Source organism: Mustela nivalis (assembly GCF_964662115.1).
Source record: "Mustela nivalis genome assembly, chromosome: 11".
Lineage (NCBI taxonomy): Eukaryota > Metazoa > Chordata > Mammalia > Carnivora > Mustelidae > Mustela > Mustela nivalis.
Genome location: NC_139030.1, coordinates 77,320,978 through 77,337,154, shown reverse-complemented (window position 1 = coordinate 77,337,154; position 16,177 = coordinate 77,320,978).

The following is a 16,177-nucleotide window of genomic DNA, read 5'->3' as shown; positions in this document are numbered from 1 at the left end:
AATGATCCACCAGTACGTTTCAGTGTTACTGCCTTGATTCACGCTCAGGCATGAGTAATTTCAACCACCACTGCTTTTGGTAAAAATGTCAAAAAAATGTCAAAATGTCAAAACAATGAAAGAGCAAGTAAGATTTCAGTGTAGTGATCAAAATAGTTTTGACCTTGTAGACTGTAAGGACCTATTTTAGCCAGAGCACTTCGATCCTGGTTGAATAATAACCTTGTTGTTTAACCCTTAAACTGTCCCTGCCCCCCTTCCCCCAGGGGACTTACTCAAAAACAAGTCTGAAACCAGTCCCAAGTAACAAAGCCCAAATACAAGGGTGGGTCAGGCCAGGTGGAGACCTCCGATCAGTGGGGGGGTTGCATACTGTCTCCCTAGTTACCAAGGCCCCACCCTTTGGGAGCCTTTGGGTGCCAATTCTGACCAAGGTGATAGGCTAATTCAAATATCTATTAGGGTAAATTGTAATTCAATTGGTCACCTAGCATGACTGTGCAGCTTTCTCAGTGTGTTATAATTTCATTCACTACCTGTGCATGGCCAGGTCCAACCACATGGCCTTTCCCCTTAAAAGCTAGTCTGTAAAACAGAGAAGGGCTGCCCTCTCTGTAAGAGGCACGGCCCTGGCGGGTCAGTTTGATTCTTGATGCTTGGGGTGAAATAAAGTTTTGCTTGACTTTCACTTTGTATCAGTCTCACTCCTTTAATCACGGACCCATTATTGTGGGACCTAACACAGACCACCTTAAAAATTTTCAGAGATGACCAAGATTTTACAAACCACACTATGAGAAACACTGAGACACATTATACTCTCCATAAAGTGAAAAAGTGAACAGGTACAGTATATTTACAAAGATATTACAGAAGAAAAGAAAGAAAGTATTATGGACTAAATGTGCCCCCCCACCCTAAAGTCATATGTTGAGACCTTTGTCCCCAGTGTGATAGTATTTCAAGATGGGACCTTTGGAAGGTAATTAGGGTTAGATTAGGTCATGGTGTTAGAGCCCTCATGGTGGGATTAGTGCCTTTATAAGAAAAGATAGCCAAGCATTCTCTCCCTCTCATGCTTTCCAATGTGAGGACACAGTGAGAAGATGGCTGGCTATCTGTAAGCCATGAAGAGAGCTCTCACCAGAACCTCACCATGCCAACACCCTGATCTCGGACTTCCAACCTCCAGAACTATGAGAAAATCGATTTCTCTTGTTTAAGCCTTCCCAGTGTAACAAATTTTGTTATGGCAGCTTGAGCTGACTAAAACAAAAAAGAACATAAAAAAATAGCATATGAATATAGACTTATCAGAATTATGTTGCCAAGCAGCAGATCAAAATTATAACCAAACACATTGCTATGAACTTAAAAAAAAAAAAAATGAAAAACTTTAGCTGTGACCTCTATAAAACAAGATCTCAAAGCTGTGATTAAAAAGTTTAGGGAAAATATAGAAAGACCAAAAAATATATATACATGATTCAAAACTCAAGAAAAAGAGGCAAAAGAACAAAACTAAGCCTAGAAAGAAGTCCTTTCTAGAGCAACATTAAGAAAAATACAATAAAACATGGAGAACACAAAACTGAGGGGAGGAAAAAAGCAAACAAAATTAAAATGGATACCAAGTTTAAAAATTTTAATTGAGGCCCCCAGGGAAAATCATTATGACAAAAGAGAAAAACAATGTTAAGATATATTTAAAGAAAATTTTCCCCAAGTCAAAGAAAATACATTTCTACAGATTGAAGGCATATGATCTGCCCAAGTAAATACTGAAATAGAAAGCAACATTGACTCTTAGAGTATTGAGGACAAATTACTTATCTTTGCAATAAATAAACATTTAGGCAGCCAAGAAAATATAAAATCGCCATAAGAGAGGAAATTTGATTGGCTATGTAGCATCCTACTATTCCACATCATGTCTAGAAGATAATCAGTATAAGAAGGCAGTTGAGTACTCTGAAAAATGCTCAAAGCATGAAAGCATTAAACACAAGTTTTATAACAAGACATTCTACCCTTCAAGAGTTAAAGTAACACAAATTCTGCACATGTAAGAACTCAGAGAGTAAAATTCTCATTAGTTCTTTAATTTTTTTCCCTTGTTTAAAAAAAAAAAAGGCAAAAAATGATTTGAAGGGAAAAGGATTCAAGGTGAACTTTAAATAGACCAAACAAGAGGACTTTGCCAAAGACAAATTACAGGTCTAGAACAATCTTCATGAATAATAAGCCTCAACAATACAGAATTGAAATTATTACACAAAAGCCAAGAAATGAAGTTGGAGAGAAGGGAGTGAAGATTATATGAATACAGTGCCTTCCAATTGTTTTACAGCTTGTGGTCAAAAAAGAGTATTTAAAACCAATAAATCAAGTAATAGAAATAAAAGTAGAGATTTAAAGGTATGAAGACAAACAGAAAAAAGTAATATATTCAATTAAAATTGGTGGTGAAGGGGAAAGAGGAGGAAGAAATAAATATTGACAAATTTCATTATTATTCAAAATAAGCAATAGATGAATTATGTGTCACAAAATAGAGAATTAAGTATACTAGATAATATTACATTAATAAGGCAGCCAAGAGAAGAAAAATCTCATTGCAAAAAACCTCATCACAAAAAATATACAAAAATACAACAACAAAAGAAATCAAACAAGCTGATATATTGTATATCTAATAGCATTTTATTTTATTTTTTGAAAGATTTCGTATATTTATTTGAGAGAGAGACAGCAAAAGCTCACACAAGAGTGAGAAAGAGAAGCAGACTCCCCACTGATCAGGGAGCCCTACTCAGGATTCAATCCTAGGACCCGATTCCAGAATCGCCAGAATCATGACCTGAGTTGATGGCAGATGCTTAGCCAACTATACCCCTCAGGGCACCCCCACCTGATAGCATTTTAAATCAGTAGGAAAGACCTGGATTTAGAATGAAAGGTCAAATAGTGGCCATACAGAAAAAATTAAAATAGATCTTTACCTGTTATGTAACCTATCCCCAAAACGATGTCTAATATGTACAAAAAATATGTACAAAACATGTACCCAAAAAAAGTGTTAAAAACATGGGAAATTTTTAATTATTATTTTCTTACTTTTTTATAATTTCTTACTATTTTCTTATAATTTTTTCTTATTATTTTGGCTCAGGATGACACTGCAGGGAAAAATTGGGGGCTATTAATGCACTGACCTCCCCCTCTCTGGTCCTCCAATCTCTGGCCAATGTTGCCTAACAGCTGAAACCAGATGGTGCCAGAGGGCAAAGGAACTAGAAAGATACAATACATCAGTGGCTGGAGAGTGGATTAGGAGAGGAAATAGTCTTCAACAAATGTGCCCAGAATACAGAATGAGGAAAGGGTAGTCTCTTCAACAAATGGTGTTGGCTAAACTCTATATCCACATACAAAAGGATGAAATTAAACCCTTACACCCTACACAAAAACAACTCCAAGCAGATTAAAGACTTAAATGGAAGAACCGAAAATGTAAAACTCCTAGAAGAAAACATAGAGAAAGAGCTTCATAATATTGGCCTTGGCAATGATTTCATGGATACAAAACTAAAAGCACAGGCAACAAAAACAAAAATAAATAAGTAAGCGTAAGCAAACGAGCAATCAACAGTGTGAAAAGGCAACCTACAGGATGGGAAAAAAATGTGCAAACCATATATCTAAAAAGGGGTTAGTCTCCAAAATACATGAGAAACTCCTACAACTCAATGAAGGTTCTTAAAAATAGTTTCTCTAAACAGTATCTCAGATGGATGGAGGTTTCCAAGCAATTTTATTTTTTTTTTTGCATTTACCACTAGCACACTTGATCCAAATATTAAGCACACATTTAATAAAGTGTTCAAAAGATTTTTGGTATTAACTTACACATCCATTTTCCTTTCCCTTATTTATTCACATATTTTTATGTGATGAAGATACATATTTTGTATGAGATATAGATACTTTGAAACTTTTTGGAAAAAGAGTAATATGTAAATAAATATGAAAAATGAATTTCACTTTGTATGGACAGTTGTCTCCACACTAAGTCAGCACAAACTCTGGAACCAGACTACCTGGGTTCAAATCCTAGCCCTGCCACTTAGGATCTGTGATACTTTGGATCTGACATAAAAATTTCCTGGGTGCCATTCTCCCCATCCCTAAGCAGAAGTAAATAAGTAATAGTGTTCCCCCTAAGATTACAGTGAAGAGTAGATTAGTTATTATACAGACACAGAACTGTATCTAGCATACTATTAGCGATACACATATGCAACTTAGTATTAATGTTGAACTTCCATGTCACACTGTGAAGTACATGGCTTAGGTTTAGAAATGGTGTCCAGGGAGCCCCACAGTTGGGAAGAGCAGAGGGTTAGTATAGAATAACAAATGATCTGCAATTCTAGGTAGTTTAGACATTCTAGAGGATGGCTTATTGCTTTATCTGTGAGAAATCAAATCCTGAGGTCCCAAAGGATTAAATGGCTTACCCAGATCACCCTTCATCTAGATGGCAGGACACATCAGTGAGGGTCCACAGGCAGACTTACCAATATAAGAAACAGGAGTCTAGACTGTGGAAAGAATGCTGGATTCCCAGACCTAACCTTATCACTCGCCCAGGGGTTAATGTCTTTGGACTTCTCTAGGTCTCCATCTGGAGGGAAAAAGTGTCAAACCATCTTCTAAGACCTCTTACATTTCTCACAACTTATGATTCTAGTCATTACAGTACTGTCTGGGCTCATGCCTGTAACTAAACTGGAAACATTTGCAATGTGGTAGAAACAGGGCTTCAAAAGTCAGAACGGAAGATTTAATGTTTCCTACATCCAGGCTTTGACCCTCGTCTGTACTCCTGCCCAGTCCTTCCCATGAAGAAATCCCTTTGAAGTCATTCTGACTCTGTTGATTAAGGAATCAGTTCTTCTAATCCACCAGATTTTGATCCCCACACAACCCAGATAGTTTCAAACAGATGAAACCACTGCTCCACAATCACCAACCATGGTCTAAAGAAGCCAGCAAAGATGCTGCCCCCCAGCCAAGCCACTGATGCCTAGTGAAATGAGTGGTGAACCTCAGGGAGGTGGTCCAAGACCACAGTCCTCACTACTCTAAAGCCAAGTCATTAATTCATTCAGAAACTATTTATGGGTCCCATTTAAGTGACAGGCATTGTGATAAGCACTTAGGGAACTTATGATTTGGGGAGAATAGACAGCCATTACTCACAGAGTCACACCAAGGAAAGCACAAGTACAACTAGGACAAGTGGTTGGAAGAAAATACGTACAGTGCCATGCAAATAGCATGCAGTGCAGGACTTCTGATCACTCCTTTAAAGGTAAAGAAGTACTATCTATGTCACAGGGGACGAGTTTAGGACTGGAGGACTGAGGACAGAGAGTTAGTACTGCTCTAGATAGAGGGAACAATATATGCAAAGGCCACTAAAACTAGGTGACCAGCACACTGAGGTATAGAGCACAACAGGACTCTGAGTCAGCTAATCATGGTTTGTTTGGGTTTTTTTAAGATTATTTATTTATTTATTTATTTATTTGACAGAGAGAGAGAGATCACAAGTAGGCAGAGAGGCAGGCAGAGGGCAGGGGGGAAGCAGACTCCCCACTCAGCAGAGAGCCTGATGTGGGGCTCGATCCCAGGACCCTGAGATCATGACCTGAGCTGAAGGCAGAGGCTTACCCCACTGAGCCACCCAGGCGCCCCTCATCATGGGTTTATTTAAAGATAACTCTAAGAAACAGTTTTCTTGGTTATACTGATGCTCAAGCCTCTCTCTGTCCCTCTTCCTGCACTTTATCTAGCACACAGAAATAGCTACAGTGGTCTTGGTTCAATCTCTTACTTTGAAATTCATGGAGCAGTTACCAGGAATTTTCACCAAAGGCTATCCGTGATGGTTCTTTCCAAATGCTCTTGCATTTTATACTACAAAACTACTTTGATGATGCAGTTACCATCATCATTAACCTAGAATAACACAATCATACTAACATGCATTCCCACAATTTTATTTTTCCAGATGGCATATTTTCCAGTAGAAATGGCTTTGTGTACTACCTGCTGTTCATGAGCATCTCAGACCTTATTGTGTCTTCTGGGAAGAATTTTCACCAGAGAAAGCAACATTGCATTTATATTTCTCTTTCCAAAAATTAAAGAGTTAAAGAGCAACAGAAGTAATTCTTAAGTGAGGCATATATATATATATATATATATATATATAGAGAGAGAGAGAGAGAGAGAGAGAGAGAGAGTGAGAGACATAACATGTTCATTAGCATACATGAAGAAAATCTTGGAAGGAACAATATCTCCCTAATTACATCAACATGAGAAAGTTGCTCTTGACACCATGATATATCGAGATGACTACTTCCTTTCTTCTCTATTATAAACATGTTTTCTTAGATCACGAATTGAAGTTACAGGGGGAATGCCACTAAATAAAGCCCAAGCTGTGATATCTCCCCTGGAAATAACAATCTGGTGGTGAATATCAACATCCTCTTTTAAAATTGGGAAATCAGATATAAAGTAATGAAGAGATAATACTAAAGAACAGCAGTGTATTCTCAGGCTTATTTGTATAAAAATGCTGATGGCAGATAGACATAATAGTTCTTGAAAATTATAGGGTGTTAAAAACTGAACAATAATTATGATACAATGGCCTCCATTTTTAGTAAAGTCATGAAAATTAGTGTTATACCATTCAAGGTTCATTGGAGTAAGTAGTATGTTTGATTAAATGGGAGTGCACGAAATGACACATTTGTAATCATAAAAGAATCTGGGAAACAAAGACCCCATTGTTAAGATCCAACTATGCTCAGTACAATTTCAGTACTTTTCTTTTTCTTTTTGTGTATTCTACTTATTTGGATAGTCACACTAGACACTGCAGCCCTTGGTTCTCGATGGATTCTGCATTTCCACTATCAAACTTCCCAGATGAGAAATGAAACATTTTAAGAAAGAATAAAAATGATGGTGTACATTAGAAACATCTTAAGGTCAATTATTTAAAGATCACCTCTACACTACATACTAAGAATAAATGGGGCATCTTGATTCTCCATCTAGCTTTGTGGAAAGTGGGAGAAATTATTTAATCTAAGTCTCAACATTTTCATCTGAAAAAAATTTCAATGTGGTATTAAAATAAGCAAAAGATGCCCAAGACACTGCTAGATCTTTCTTCTCAATCTTCGGTTCCTGCAGATTAAAGCTTTGAAGTGGGCTCCAAGATATATTTATTTTACTAAGAAGACAGGTGCTGGCCTGATAGGAGTGGTTTAAGAGAGAGCCAGGTGACAAGACCATCTCTGTGACTTATCTGGAATGGGTATGCCCTGTGCCAGGCACTGGGTCAAGAGCCTCTACCACCTGAAAGGCTGGATAAGACATGCAGACTCAGGAGTCAGACTGCCTCTCCAGGATGGTGACATTTAGCAAATACCTCTCTAAACTTAACTTCCAACAACTGCAAAATAAGAAGAATAATATTTCCCTCTGCATATGCATTTTGTGAAACATACAATTAGAAAATGACAGTAAAAATCTTAAATCCAGATACATGGTAAACAATAAATGTTCATTTCTATTTTTATCTCATTTAAATCTCACATGATTCAGGCTCAAGGTTCAGATTTCAAATGTGCATGGAAGGAAAGGAAGACTGACGTTTATTTTTTTCTGGACCAGGGAAATACATTTAGAAACCAAAGCAGTGATCAAAAAGAGCCACCAAAATCATCCAGGGGAAGCTAAGCACTTTAGTTTCATGAAAATGAGCCTCTCTGGGGAAGAACCATACCCAGGGCTCACTGAGAGCACAAGCATTGAAAGGAAGGCTTTGAAAAGTCACTAGAGGCTGGTCCAACCACAGCTCCCAGACAGAGGTACTAGGTTTTCAAAACTGAGCTGAACCTGAGAATGAGGTAATCTGATCCACTGGAAAATTTGGGGATCCAGCTTGGGAGTCCCAAAAGTCAGAGTATTGGGCTGTTGCAGTGATGGAGTGACTCAGGAATGTCCTTGGAGCATGTAGGTAAATCACAAGCTTTGAGATGAGCAGGTCTTGAGGTCAAATCTAGCTTTGCTTCCCGCCCCCCAGCTTTGCTTCTTATGGGATTCAGCCAACTTCCTTAAGATTTTCCAAAATCAACTCTTCATCCATAATGAGAGGATAATAATTCTGACCACATAAGTTTCTGTGAAGATTAAATAAACTGATGTATGTGAAGGGTCTTGTACCTCACATACGATCAAAATTATTAGTTCCTATTATTTCCATTCCTTCAAATCTTCCTTCTCTCTTTACCATCCTTAGGCCATGTCTTTGGTGGAGTCCACAGAGCAGCCAATGGACAGTGTTGAGCATGAATGAGATAACTTGTTAATCTTGCACCTAACCATCTCTCCAGAAATATATTCAGAAAGAACCTGCAAACATGCTTTCCTTAGTTCCTTTTCTGGGATACTCTGGACCTAAAAAGGAAAGGCTGGAACATATGAACTTCAAATCCCATATCTTAGTGCTTAAGTATCTTCTCCAACAACTACCAAAAAAGACTATATTATAGTGTTATTTGAATTTGCCTAAAAACAAAGAGAAACTTTTGTAATACAAAACTACAAAGTTGAGAGGAATTGCAAGGTTCATTTAGTTTTTCAGAGAAAAGGAGAAAGAAAACATGTCTTGAGTTCTCTGATGGTAGCCCATTGTGGAGAAAAAAGCAATTTATAAAAAGGCAACTTGAATCATAATATCACAAAGTCTGACCTTTAAAAGAAAGAACTGAATAATCAGTCTGGAAAATAATTTTTAGGAATAAATTCTTTTTGGTTTGCTGGCCAGGCAAATTCTTGTATGGGCTTATCTTAACAGAGAGACCCTGACGCTGCTTTTGAAATGCTGGGGAATGCTGTTCCTCCACAATGAGGCAAAGGGATCTGATTCTTCAACATGGTACAGAGCACATGCTCGCAAGACAACGCGAGACATAACCGCAGGACAAGAACAGCAGATGTGGAAAAGCACCACACTCCTTGTGTTACTGGCAAATCCCAAATTCTGGCCTTCAAAGACTTCTTCTGTTTGTGATGTGGGGATTTGGATTGGATCATATTGAGATGCCTGGAAGACACCAATTCCCAATGAAAAGCACAAAGTGCTCCATGGAGCAATTGTGGGCATTGGCTTAGACCAAGGTTGTCCCAGCCTGGAAAACTTGGCCTAAAAGTTGCCTAATATTGTCACATACAGGAAGAGGTGTCCTGCCTGCTTCAAACTTATTTATTTATTTATTTAAGTTCTCAAGCTGCCTTTCCCTCACAACCTCATTGCCCTCAGCAGACAACCAAAGCTGGTGATTACCAGACAAGACATAATAATAGGAGATGCAAAAGGGCTGAGTTCAGGGAATTTCATCTCCTTGAAATGCGTATGTATTTAAGAACCATGCTAACTTTATTTCACAAGGAAATTCAACAAATTTAAATGAAAATACACTTCAAAAGACTGTCTGCTATGTCCTTGATAATCCAACCACAATCCTGGCTGGCCAAGAGAAACCAAACCCAGACAAAGAGGGCTTCCCACAGGGGCAAGAGCAGAAAAAGTGCTGAATTTGGAGTTAAACCATCAGTAGTGAAACCGCCAAGTCATGAGCTCTGAAGCACATCTCAGTGTTACACCTGCCTTATGGTTTGGGGCTGAAATATGTCCTCTACCCAAACTCATATGTTGAAGGCTTACTCCCCAGTATCTCAGAACGTGACCTTATTTGGAAATAGCGTAATTGCAGGTAAATTTAGATAAAATGAAAACCTAATCCAGTATGATCAATGTCCTCATAAAGGGAGGAAATTTGGAGACAAACAGACACACAAACACACACACAGGAGAAGGTCATGTGAACATAGAAACGGAGAGCAAGACCGTGGTGCAGAAGACAAGGAATACCAAAGATGGCCAGGAATTCATCAAAAGGCACAGAACTGATCTCCGCTCATAGCCTCCGGAGGAATGAATCTTACCAACACCTCAATCTTGGTCTCCTAGCTTCCAAAGCTGGGAGGTCACTATTGTTTAACCCATCTAGTTTATTATGAGCAGCCCTAGAAAACTCATATACTCACATACCTGATGGAGTTGTAATCAGGTTCACCACTTTATTCATTAAATAAGCATTTCCACATGTGTCTGTCCCTGAGATAGACTCAGATGCACAGAGGATCAGACCACAGTGCCCACCCTCTGAGACCCTGCAGAGACATAAGTAGCACAATTCAGAGTGGCTATTGAGCACTCGACATGCTGTAGCTTATAAAATACATACCAAATATTGAAGACTGTATGGCAAGAATATGAAATATCTCGGGGTGCCTGGGTGGTTCAGGGAGTTAAGCCTCTGCCTTCTGCTCAGGTCATGATCTCAGGGTCCTGGGATCGAGCCCCACATCAGGTTCTCTGCTCAGCAGAGAGCCTGCCTCCCCCTCCTCTCTCTGCCTACTTGTGATCTCTCTGTCAAATAAATAAAATCTTTAAAAAAAAAAAAAAAGAATGTGAAATATCTCATTCATGCATTTTATAGCAGTTATGTGTTACAGTAGTAGTTTAAATATTTTGGTTAAAGTATATTATTAAAATTATTTTCTCCTCTTTCTTTAAATTTTTTTAATTTGACTAATAGAAAATTTTAAATTACACATGTGGCCAGCAGTATTGATCTATGGGACAGCATTGCTCCAGAAGCTCTCAGATCAGGGGTGAGGAAGACATAGAAGCAGTAATGGCCATATGTCAGGGTCATAGTGGTTTTTCACAAGTCTGTAGGAGCCTGGAAGAAGGAACTACATCTACAAAGAAGGGAGGATTTGACATAGGAGCAGGGCATTCCAAAGCTCACAGTCCAGCCCTTTTGTGGAATTACAAAGAACATTGTAGGCTACCCAACAGCTTCCTGTGAAGGAGTGAGAAGCGAAAATGAAAACCCCAAAGAGCAACATGAACTGAATATTCGTGAGATCTCGATTCTGGGCTAAGTACTTCATTTATATTCACTCATTTACTTTTCATTGCAGTTCTATCAGTCAGACACCTATTATTCTCACTTTACAGATGAGGAAACTGAGATGTTAAATTCTTTGCCCAAGATGTTAAGTTCTTTGCCCAGGGCAACACCGAGAAAGGTTTAAATGTGAGTCTGGAATAACAGGTGAGAGCCAGCTTGAGAAGGACCTTGTTTATCATACCAACATATAAAATTAAAGAGTGGAGGGAGGGAATGAGGACAGCCATTAGTTTCTCTTGTAGAGAATGAAGAGGCCATGGAAATTCTAAGTAAAACTCTGGCATAATCAAATTAGAGTTTTAGAAAAATTAGAGCCTTGGCCATGAAGAATGGTGGAGCTGGAGGTTCTGTGTTCAGATAAGAAGTCATTCTCGTCCCTTGCCCAGAAATAGAAGAATAATCCAGAGAACTTCCTGTTACTATGGCTTTTGAGGGCTCTCAGGAGTCCTTTGTAGACCAAAGACGGATGTCACTGGAAGTCCAGAAGTGATCTGAGGCCACAGAGCTGGTCTGACTGAAACCAAATTGTGGATGACACAGGACTCTTTCCCCCTTTCTTTAGGAACCGCTGTTCTTTGACACTTCCGGCCTTGGGAAAGGCTTGGATCAGCGGCTGAACTGAAATAGCAGAAGAAATAAACAAGACTTCTGCCTCAGAGGTTTGTCCTGGGAATGAGGGAGGGGACACATTTTGCCTTCAGGTTCTGAGGTTTTCTGGCAACCCTCAAGTCACCCAGAATGAATCTTTCTTCCATTCTCAGACTGCCTAATGTGTGGGATGCCTCACTCTTTTTCTTCAAGAGTCATGGAAGAGAAATGACTCTAAAGAAACAATGATTTTGATTCTTTAAGATACAGTTTCTCATAGAATAGCACTTGGAATCTGATGACTTAAAGCTCACACCTGTTGCAATTCTGAACCTAAAAGTTAGGCAACTTAAGAGGGCTCTTCCCCAAATGTGATCTCAAGAGCTATTTTGAGAAGGTCAGTGGTAGGCCTCACATGCCTTCTTTTGGTTTATGAAACATGAGGTAGAGTGAAAATAGTGAGAAGTTTCCAGTGTTTGCTATTTCATGAGTCTGAAAAAAATACATTGAGAAAAAGAATATGGGTATAATTCAAGACTGCTATGAAAAAGTTTATGCGTGTGAAAGAAGTTTCTACCCTGATAGAAAAATTATCTACCTTCTAGGACAATCATCATGAAAAGCAAATTCTTCTTGGCTGACGGATTGCAAAAAGGTGCTCTTCCTTGGGAAGAGCATGGGCTGGGTCCAGGGCTGCCCCCATGGTCTCTCTGTCATGTCCTCTTGGGCAGGGCATGAACTCCATTCTGCACGCAGAGACCCTGCAAGCTTCATACCCCATCCGTGCAGAGCCAACATAATGATCACATTGTGGTGGAACACTACAAATCATAAACACATTCATGGATCTAAAAAGCAAAATGTAAAACTTTAAGTACAAACCAGGCCACTAAACATAATTGGTTATAACTGACTTGTTACATAATCTTGGTGAGTCACTGAGTTTTGTAAGGTGATCCACAATAATGTAGAGTCTTCATAATGTAAGCAAAAATAATAATAATAATAATAATGAGTAGCAAACAGAAAATCATTAAGGCTTGATGATCAGAAAATAATTTCAATTTCAATTATTTTAACAGCAATATTTCTATGAGAAACAGGAAGAGTTTAGTTTTTGGAAGGAGTTATGCTAATAAGATCAAAGAGTTATACTAACTGAAGGTAAAGATGTATATGATGAGTAAAAGAGGAATTTTATTACTTCCAAGGACACTAAGTCCTAGAGTTGCATTAACCATCTGTTGCTTAGTGGAGAACCCACTTTAATAAACAAAGAATAATGGCTTGAAACCAGCACATCAAAGCCTCAATTTCAGCTGTACCAGCCTCTACTTGTGCTGAAATTACACCATGCCCAGTAAATTGTTATTGTAATATGTGGAGGCTGTTTTTCCCAAGCAGGCAAACACTTCCAATAATGTTATTCATCCTATTTATTTTGCTTATTAAAAATAAACATAAAACTTGAGCTTTTCAAGCCTAAAACCACCAACTCCTAATTAGTTTTATCTAAATTAATGAGGTTTTACTGTACTAGTTCCTAAAAGTGCAGTACTGAATTCTAGGAAAAGCTGTTGCAATTAAAATGGAGAAAGCCAACAAGAATTTGGCAAAAGACTAAAAGGTCTAATTCCATCCTAAGCCCCCCAATTAAAATCATCTTCTACCCATAATATCATCGTCCTGAAGATAATCCAATTACAAACACAGCATTTATCATTAGATTTTATTTTCTGTGTAAAATTGGAATCAGAAACAGTAGTTCACATCTGTGATCAATCTTGGTTTTGGTTGATCTCAAATTTACATTAAAAGGTGACCCAGAATGGAGTCCTTCCTTGGCTCTTTCTTGCAAGTGGGTGTTTCCTTAAAAGTTTCTTTTAGGCTTTGCCCCCAAAGAACAAAGAATGTTCTGGGATGGCAACGAGAATCAAATGACAGGTTTGAAATCAAGTAGGTCCTACTTGGCATCATGTTTTATTTTACAATACTCATAATAATTTTTTAAATGGCTAAAACTTGGTCTAATACATATGTTTAGATAAAGGGATGTACATTTTTTTATTAAGAAAGTAGTTGTTAAGAGACCTTATAGACATGAAAGTATTGATAATTATTGGTAATGTATTATGAAGGGCTTAAAAATATGTAATACTTCAGTAATTCCATTTTCAGATCATCTCAGTACCTTCTTAGAGTAGCTTCCAAGCTAAGCTGTTGAAAACTTAGTAGGAACTTAATAATGTTTTTAAATAAAAATCATAGTTCTCCTAAGCACAAACCATTCAGATTATTTTTAAATAACCAATTTTGGGTGCCTAAGCAAAACCTAAAATAATCTTACTAGGACATTCCAAAAGAAACATTCTCCCCAAATCTCATTGTGAATGTCAGCTTTGGTCAAATGTGCAAGACTATGTCCTGGGTTTGTTTAAAAAAATATATATATCGTAGTTTATTTGTGAATGTCCAATATAAGATGGATTAGATTTTTCTTCCTCTTAGCAATTTGCTCTTACTCATGCTGTTGTTTTTCTTTCTAAGCTTGGGATTTATGCACCATACATAGTTCTCCTTTGGTACCTATTATCAGCTGGTACCTCTGTAAAAGCAGCAGCCAGAGTTCTTAAGTTGTGTCCCATAAAATTGCTCTAAAAGCCAAATCTTGGTATCTAAAAAGAAAGTTTCTGAAGATCAATCAGAATTTGGCAATTAAAGGAAACTTCACCTTCACCCCAATTGAGTTGAGGGTATATCAAGGAGATGAAAAGATATATTGCACATTTCTTGGAATGCTTAAGAAATAGTAAGCTATGATGAATTGAACTGTCATCATGTCCCATCTAGCTGAAAAATATTAACAAGCACGATTTAGGATAATCTGAAGCGTTTGACCGTATCATCAAAGTTTGCATCAATGGATCATGAACTAAAACATGATCAAGGATTCAGAGCACATATGCTCTTCCTGCTCACATCAGAGATGGTCTGGAATGGTGTCATGTAAACAATTAAATATTAAAGTTGAAAAGGATGGAAGGAAAGGGGGGGAGTGGGAAAAGGCAAAAGAGAGGGCAAAGGAAAAATGTTTTAGAAGTACAAATTTGGGGGGGGGATCAGTTATACTCATATGCTTCCTATTGTCAGAAAAATAAAAACGACTTCCCCTAATACCCATCCTCTTTGTTTCCAGCAACAGGAATAAACAGAAACAAGTGTAGGACAAGAACTCTGTAATCTATGACTAGAGATGAAATGTGACCAAAAGGTAGAAAATTCCCATCTTAATGACACACCCCAGAGTTAAACAGATACTTAGATAATATATATACATGCATATATATACTTACATAATCATACAAATAAAGATAGAATTGAAAATGCAATGAATGGCTGAAGAGAAATTACAGGGTTCTCTAGAATTCTGTAGCAGAATTCTAGAACTCAGAGTTTTAACACGTCCTGAGAAAAACAAAATAAACCATGCGTCTGGTTCTGTAGGGGTGGAAAAAGTATTTTGTCCGCTGACCACAGCCAATAAAATACTTAAGTAAAATCTCAAATAAAGTTATTTGTACTCAAATAAAACTTCTTGGACCTTTGTTTTTAAAACTTTTCTATTGCTATCAAAAAATACTTGGAAACGAATAGCATGTAAGTTTTTTATTTATAGTGGTGTAGAATGCTCATTTAAAATAAGCTAGAGGAGGGGCGCCTGGGTGGCTCAGTCAGTTAGGAGTCAGGCTCTTGGTTTCGGCTCAGGTCATGATCTCAGGGCCATGAGATGGAACCCCCCCAAGAGGCCCTATGCTCAGCATGGAGTCTGCTTGAGATTCTTTCCCTCTCCCTCTCCCCTTGCTCAGTCTGTCTCTCTCTTTCTCAAATAAATAAATAAAATCTTAAAATAAAATAAGCTAGAGGATTTAAGGAGACTAGAAATAAAAAATCCCAGGAAGTGGATCTTGTCTAAACAGAGCAATAGCCTGGACCAGAAGTCAGAGGGTTCGAAGTTTCCGTAAAACACATCCTAGCTGTGCAGCTTTTAGCCAACTTTTGTGACCTCTCTGAATCTGAGTTTCTTCATCTCTAAAGTAATTGCCAAACCTTCTGGGGGAACATATGAGTTAATGTACATGAAAGTGCTTTGTGACCACCAGTATGGGACATATAGTACAAAAAGGGAGAAAACAAAGCATTAAAAAAAAAACAATGCAAGTCTGATTCACCCCTCTGAAGGGAATTAATCCTGCCTGTCCCCAAAGACTTCATTAGCTATTTGAAAGATGTCGTTGCGTATTTATCTTTAAATTGCTTACTAATCATCTCGAGCAAAAGCTCATGGCAATATTATCAGAGCCAATTACTTAGCATGTCACACTCAGTATCCTGAAAAAAATACCAGCAAATGCTTTCTGCAATAAATAACCATATGTGCCCTTGGGATTTAA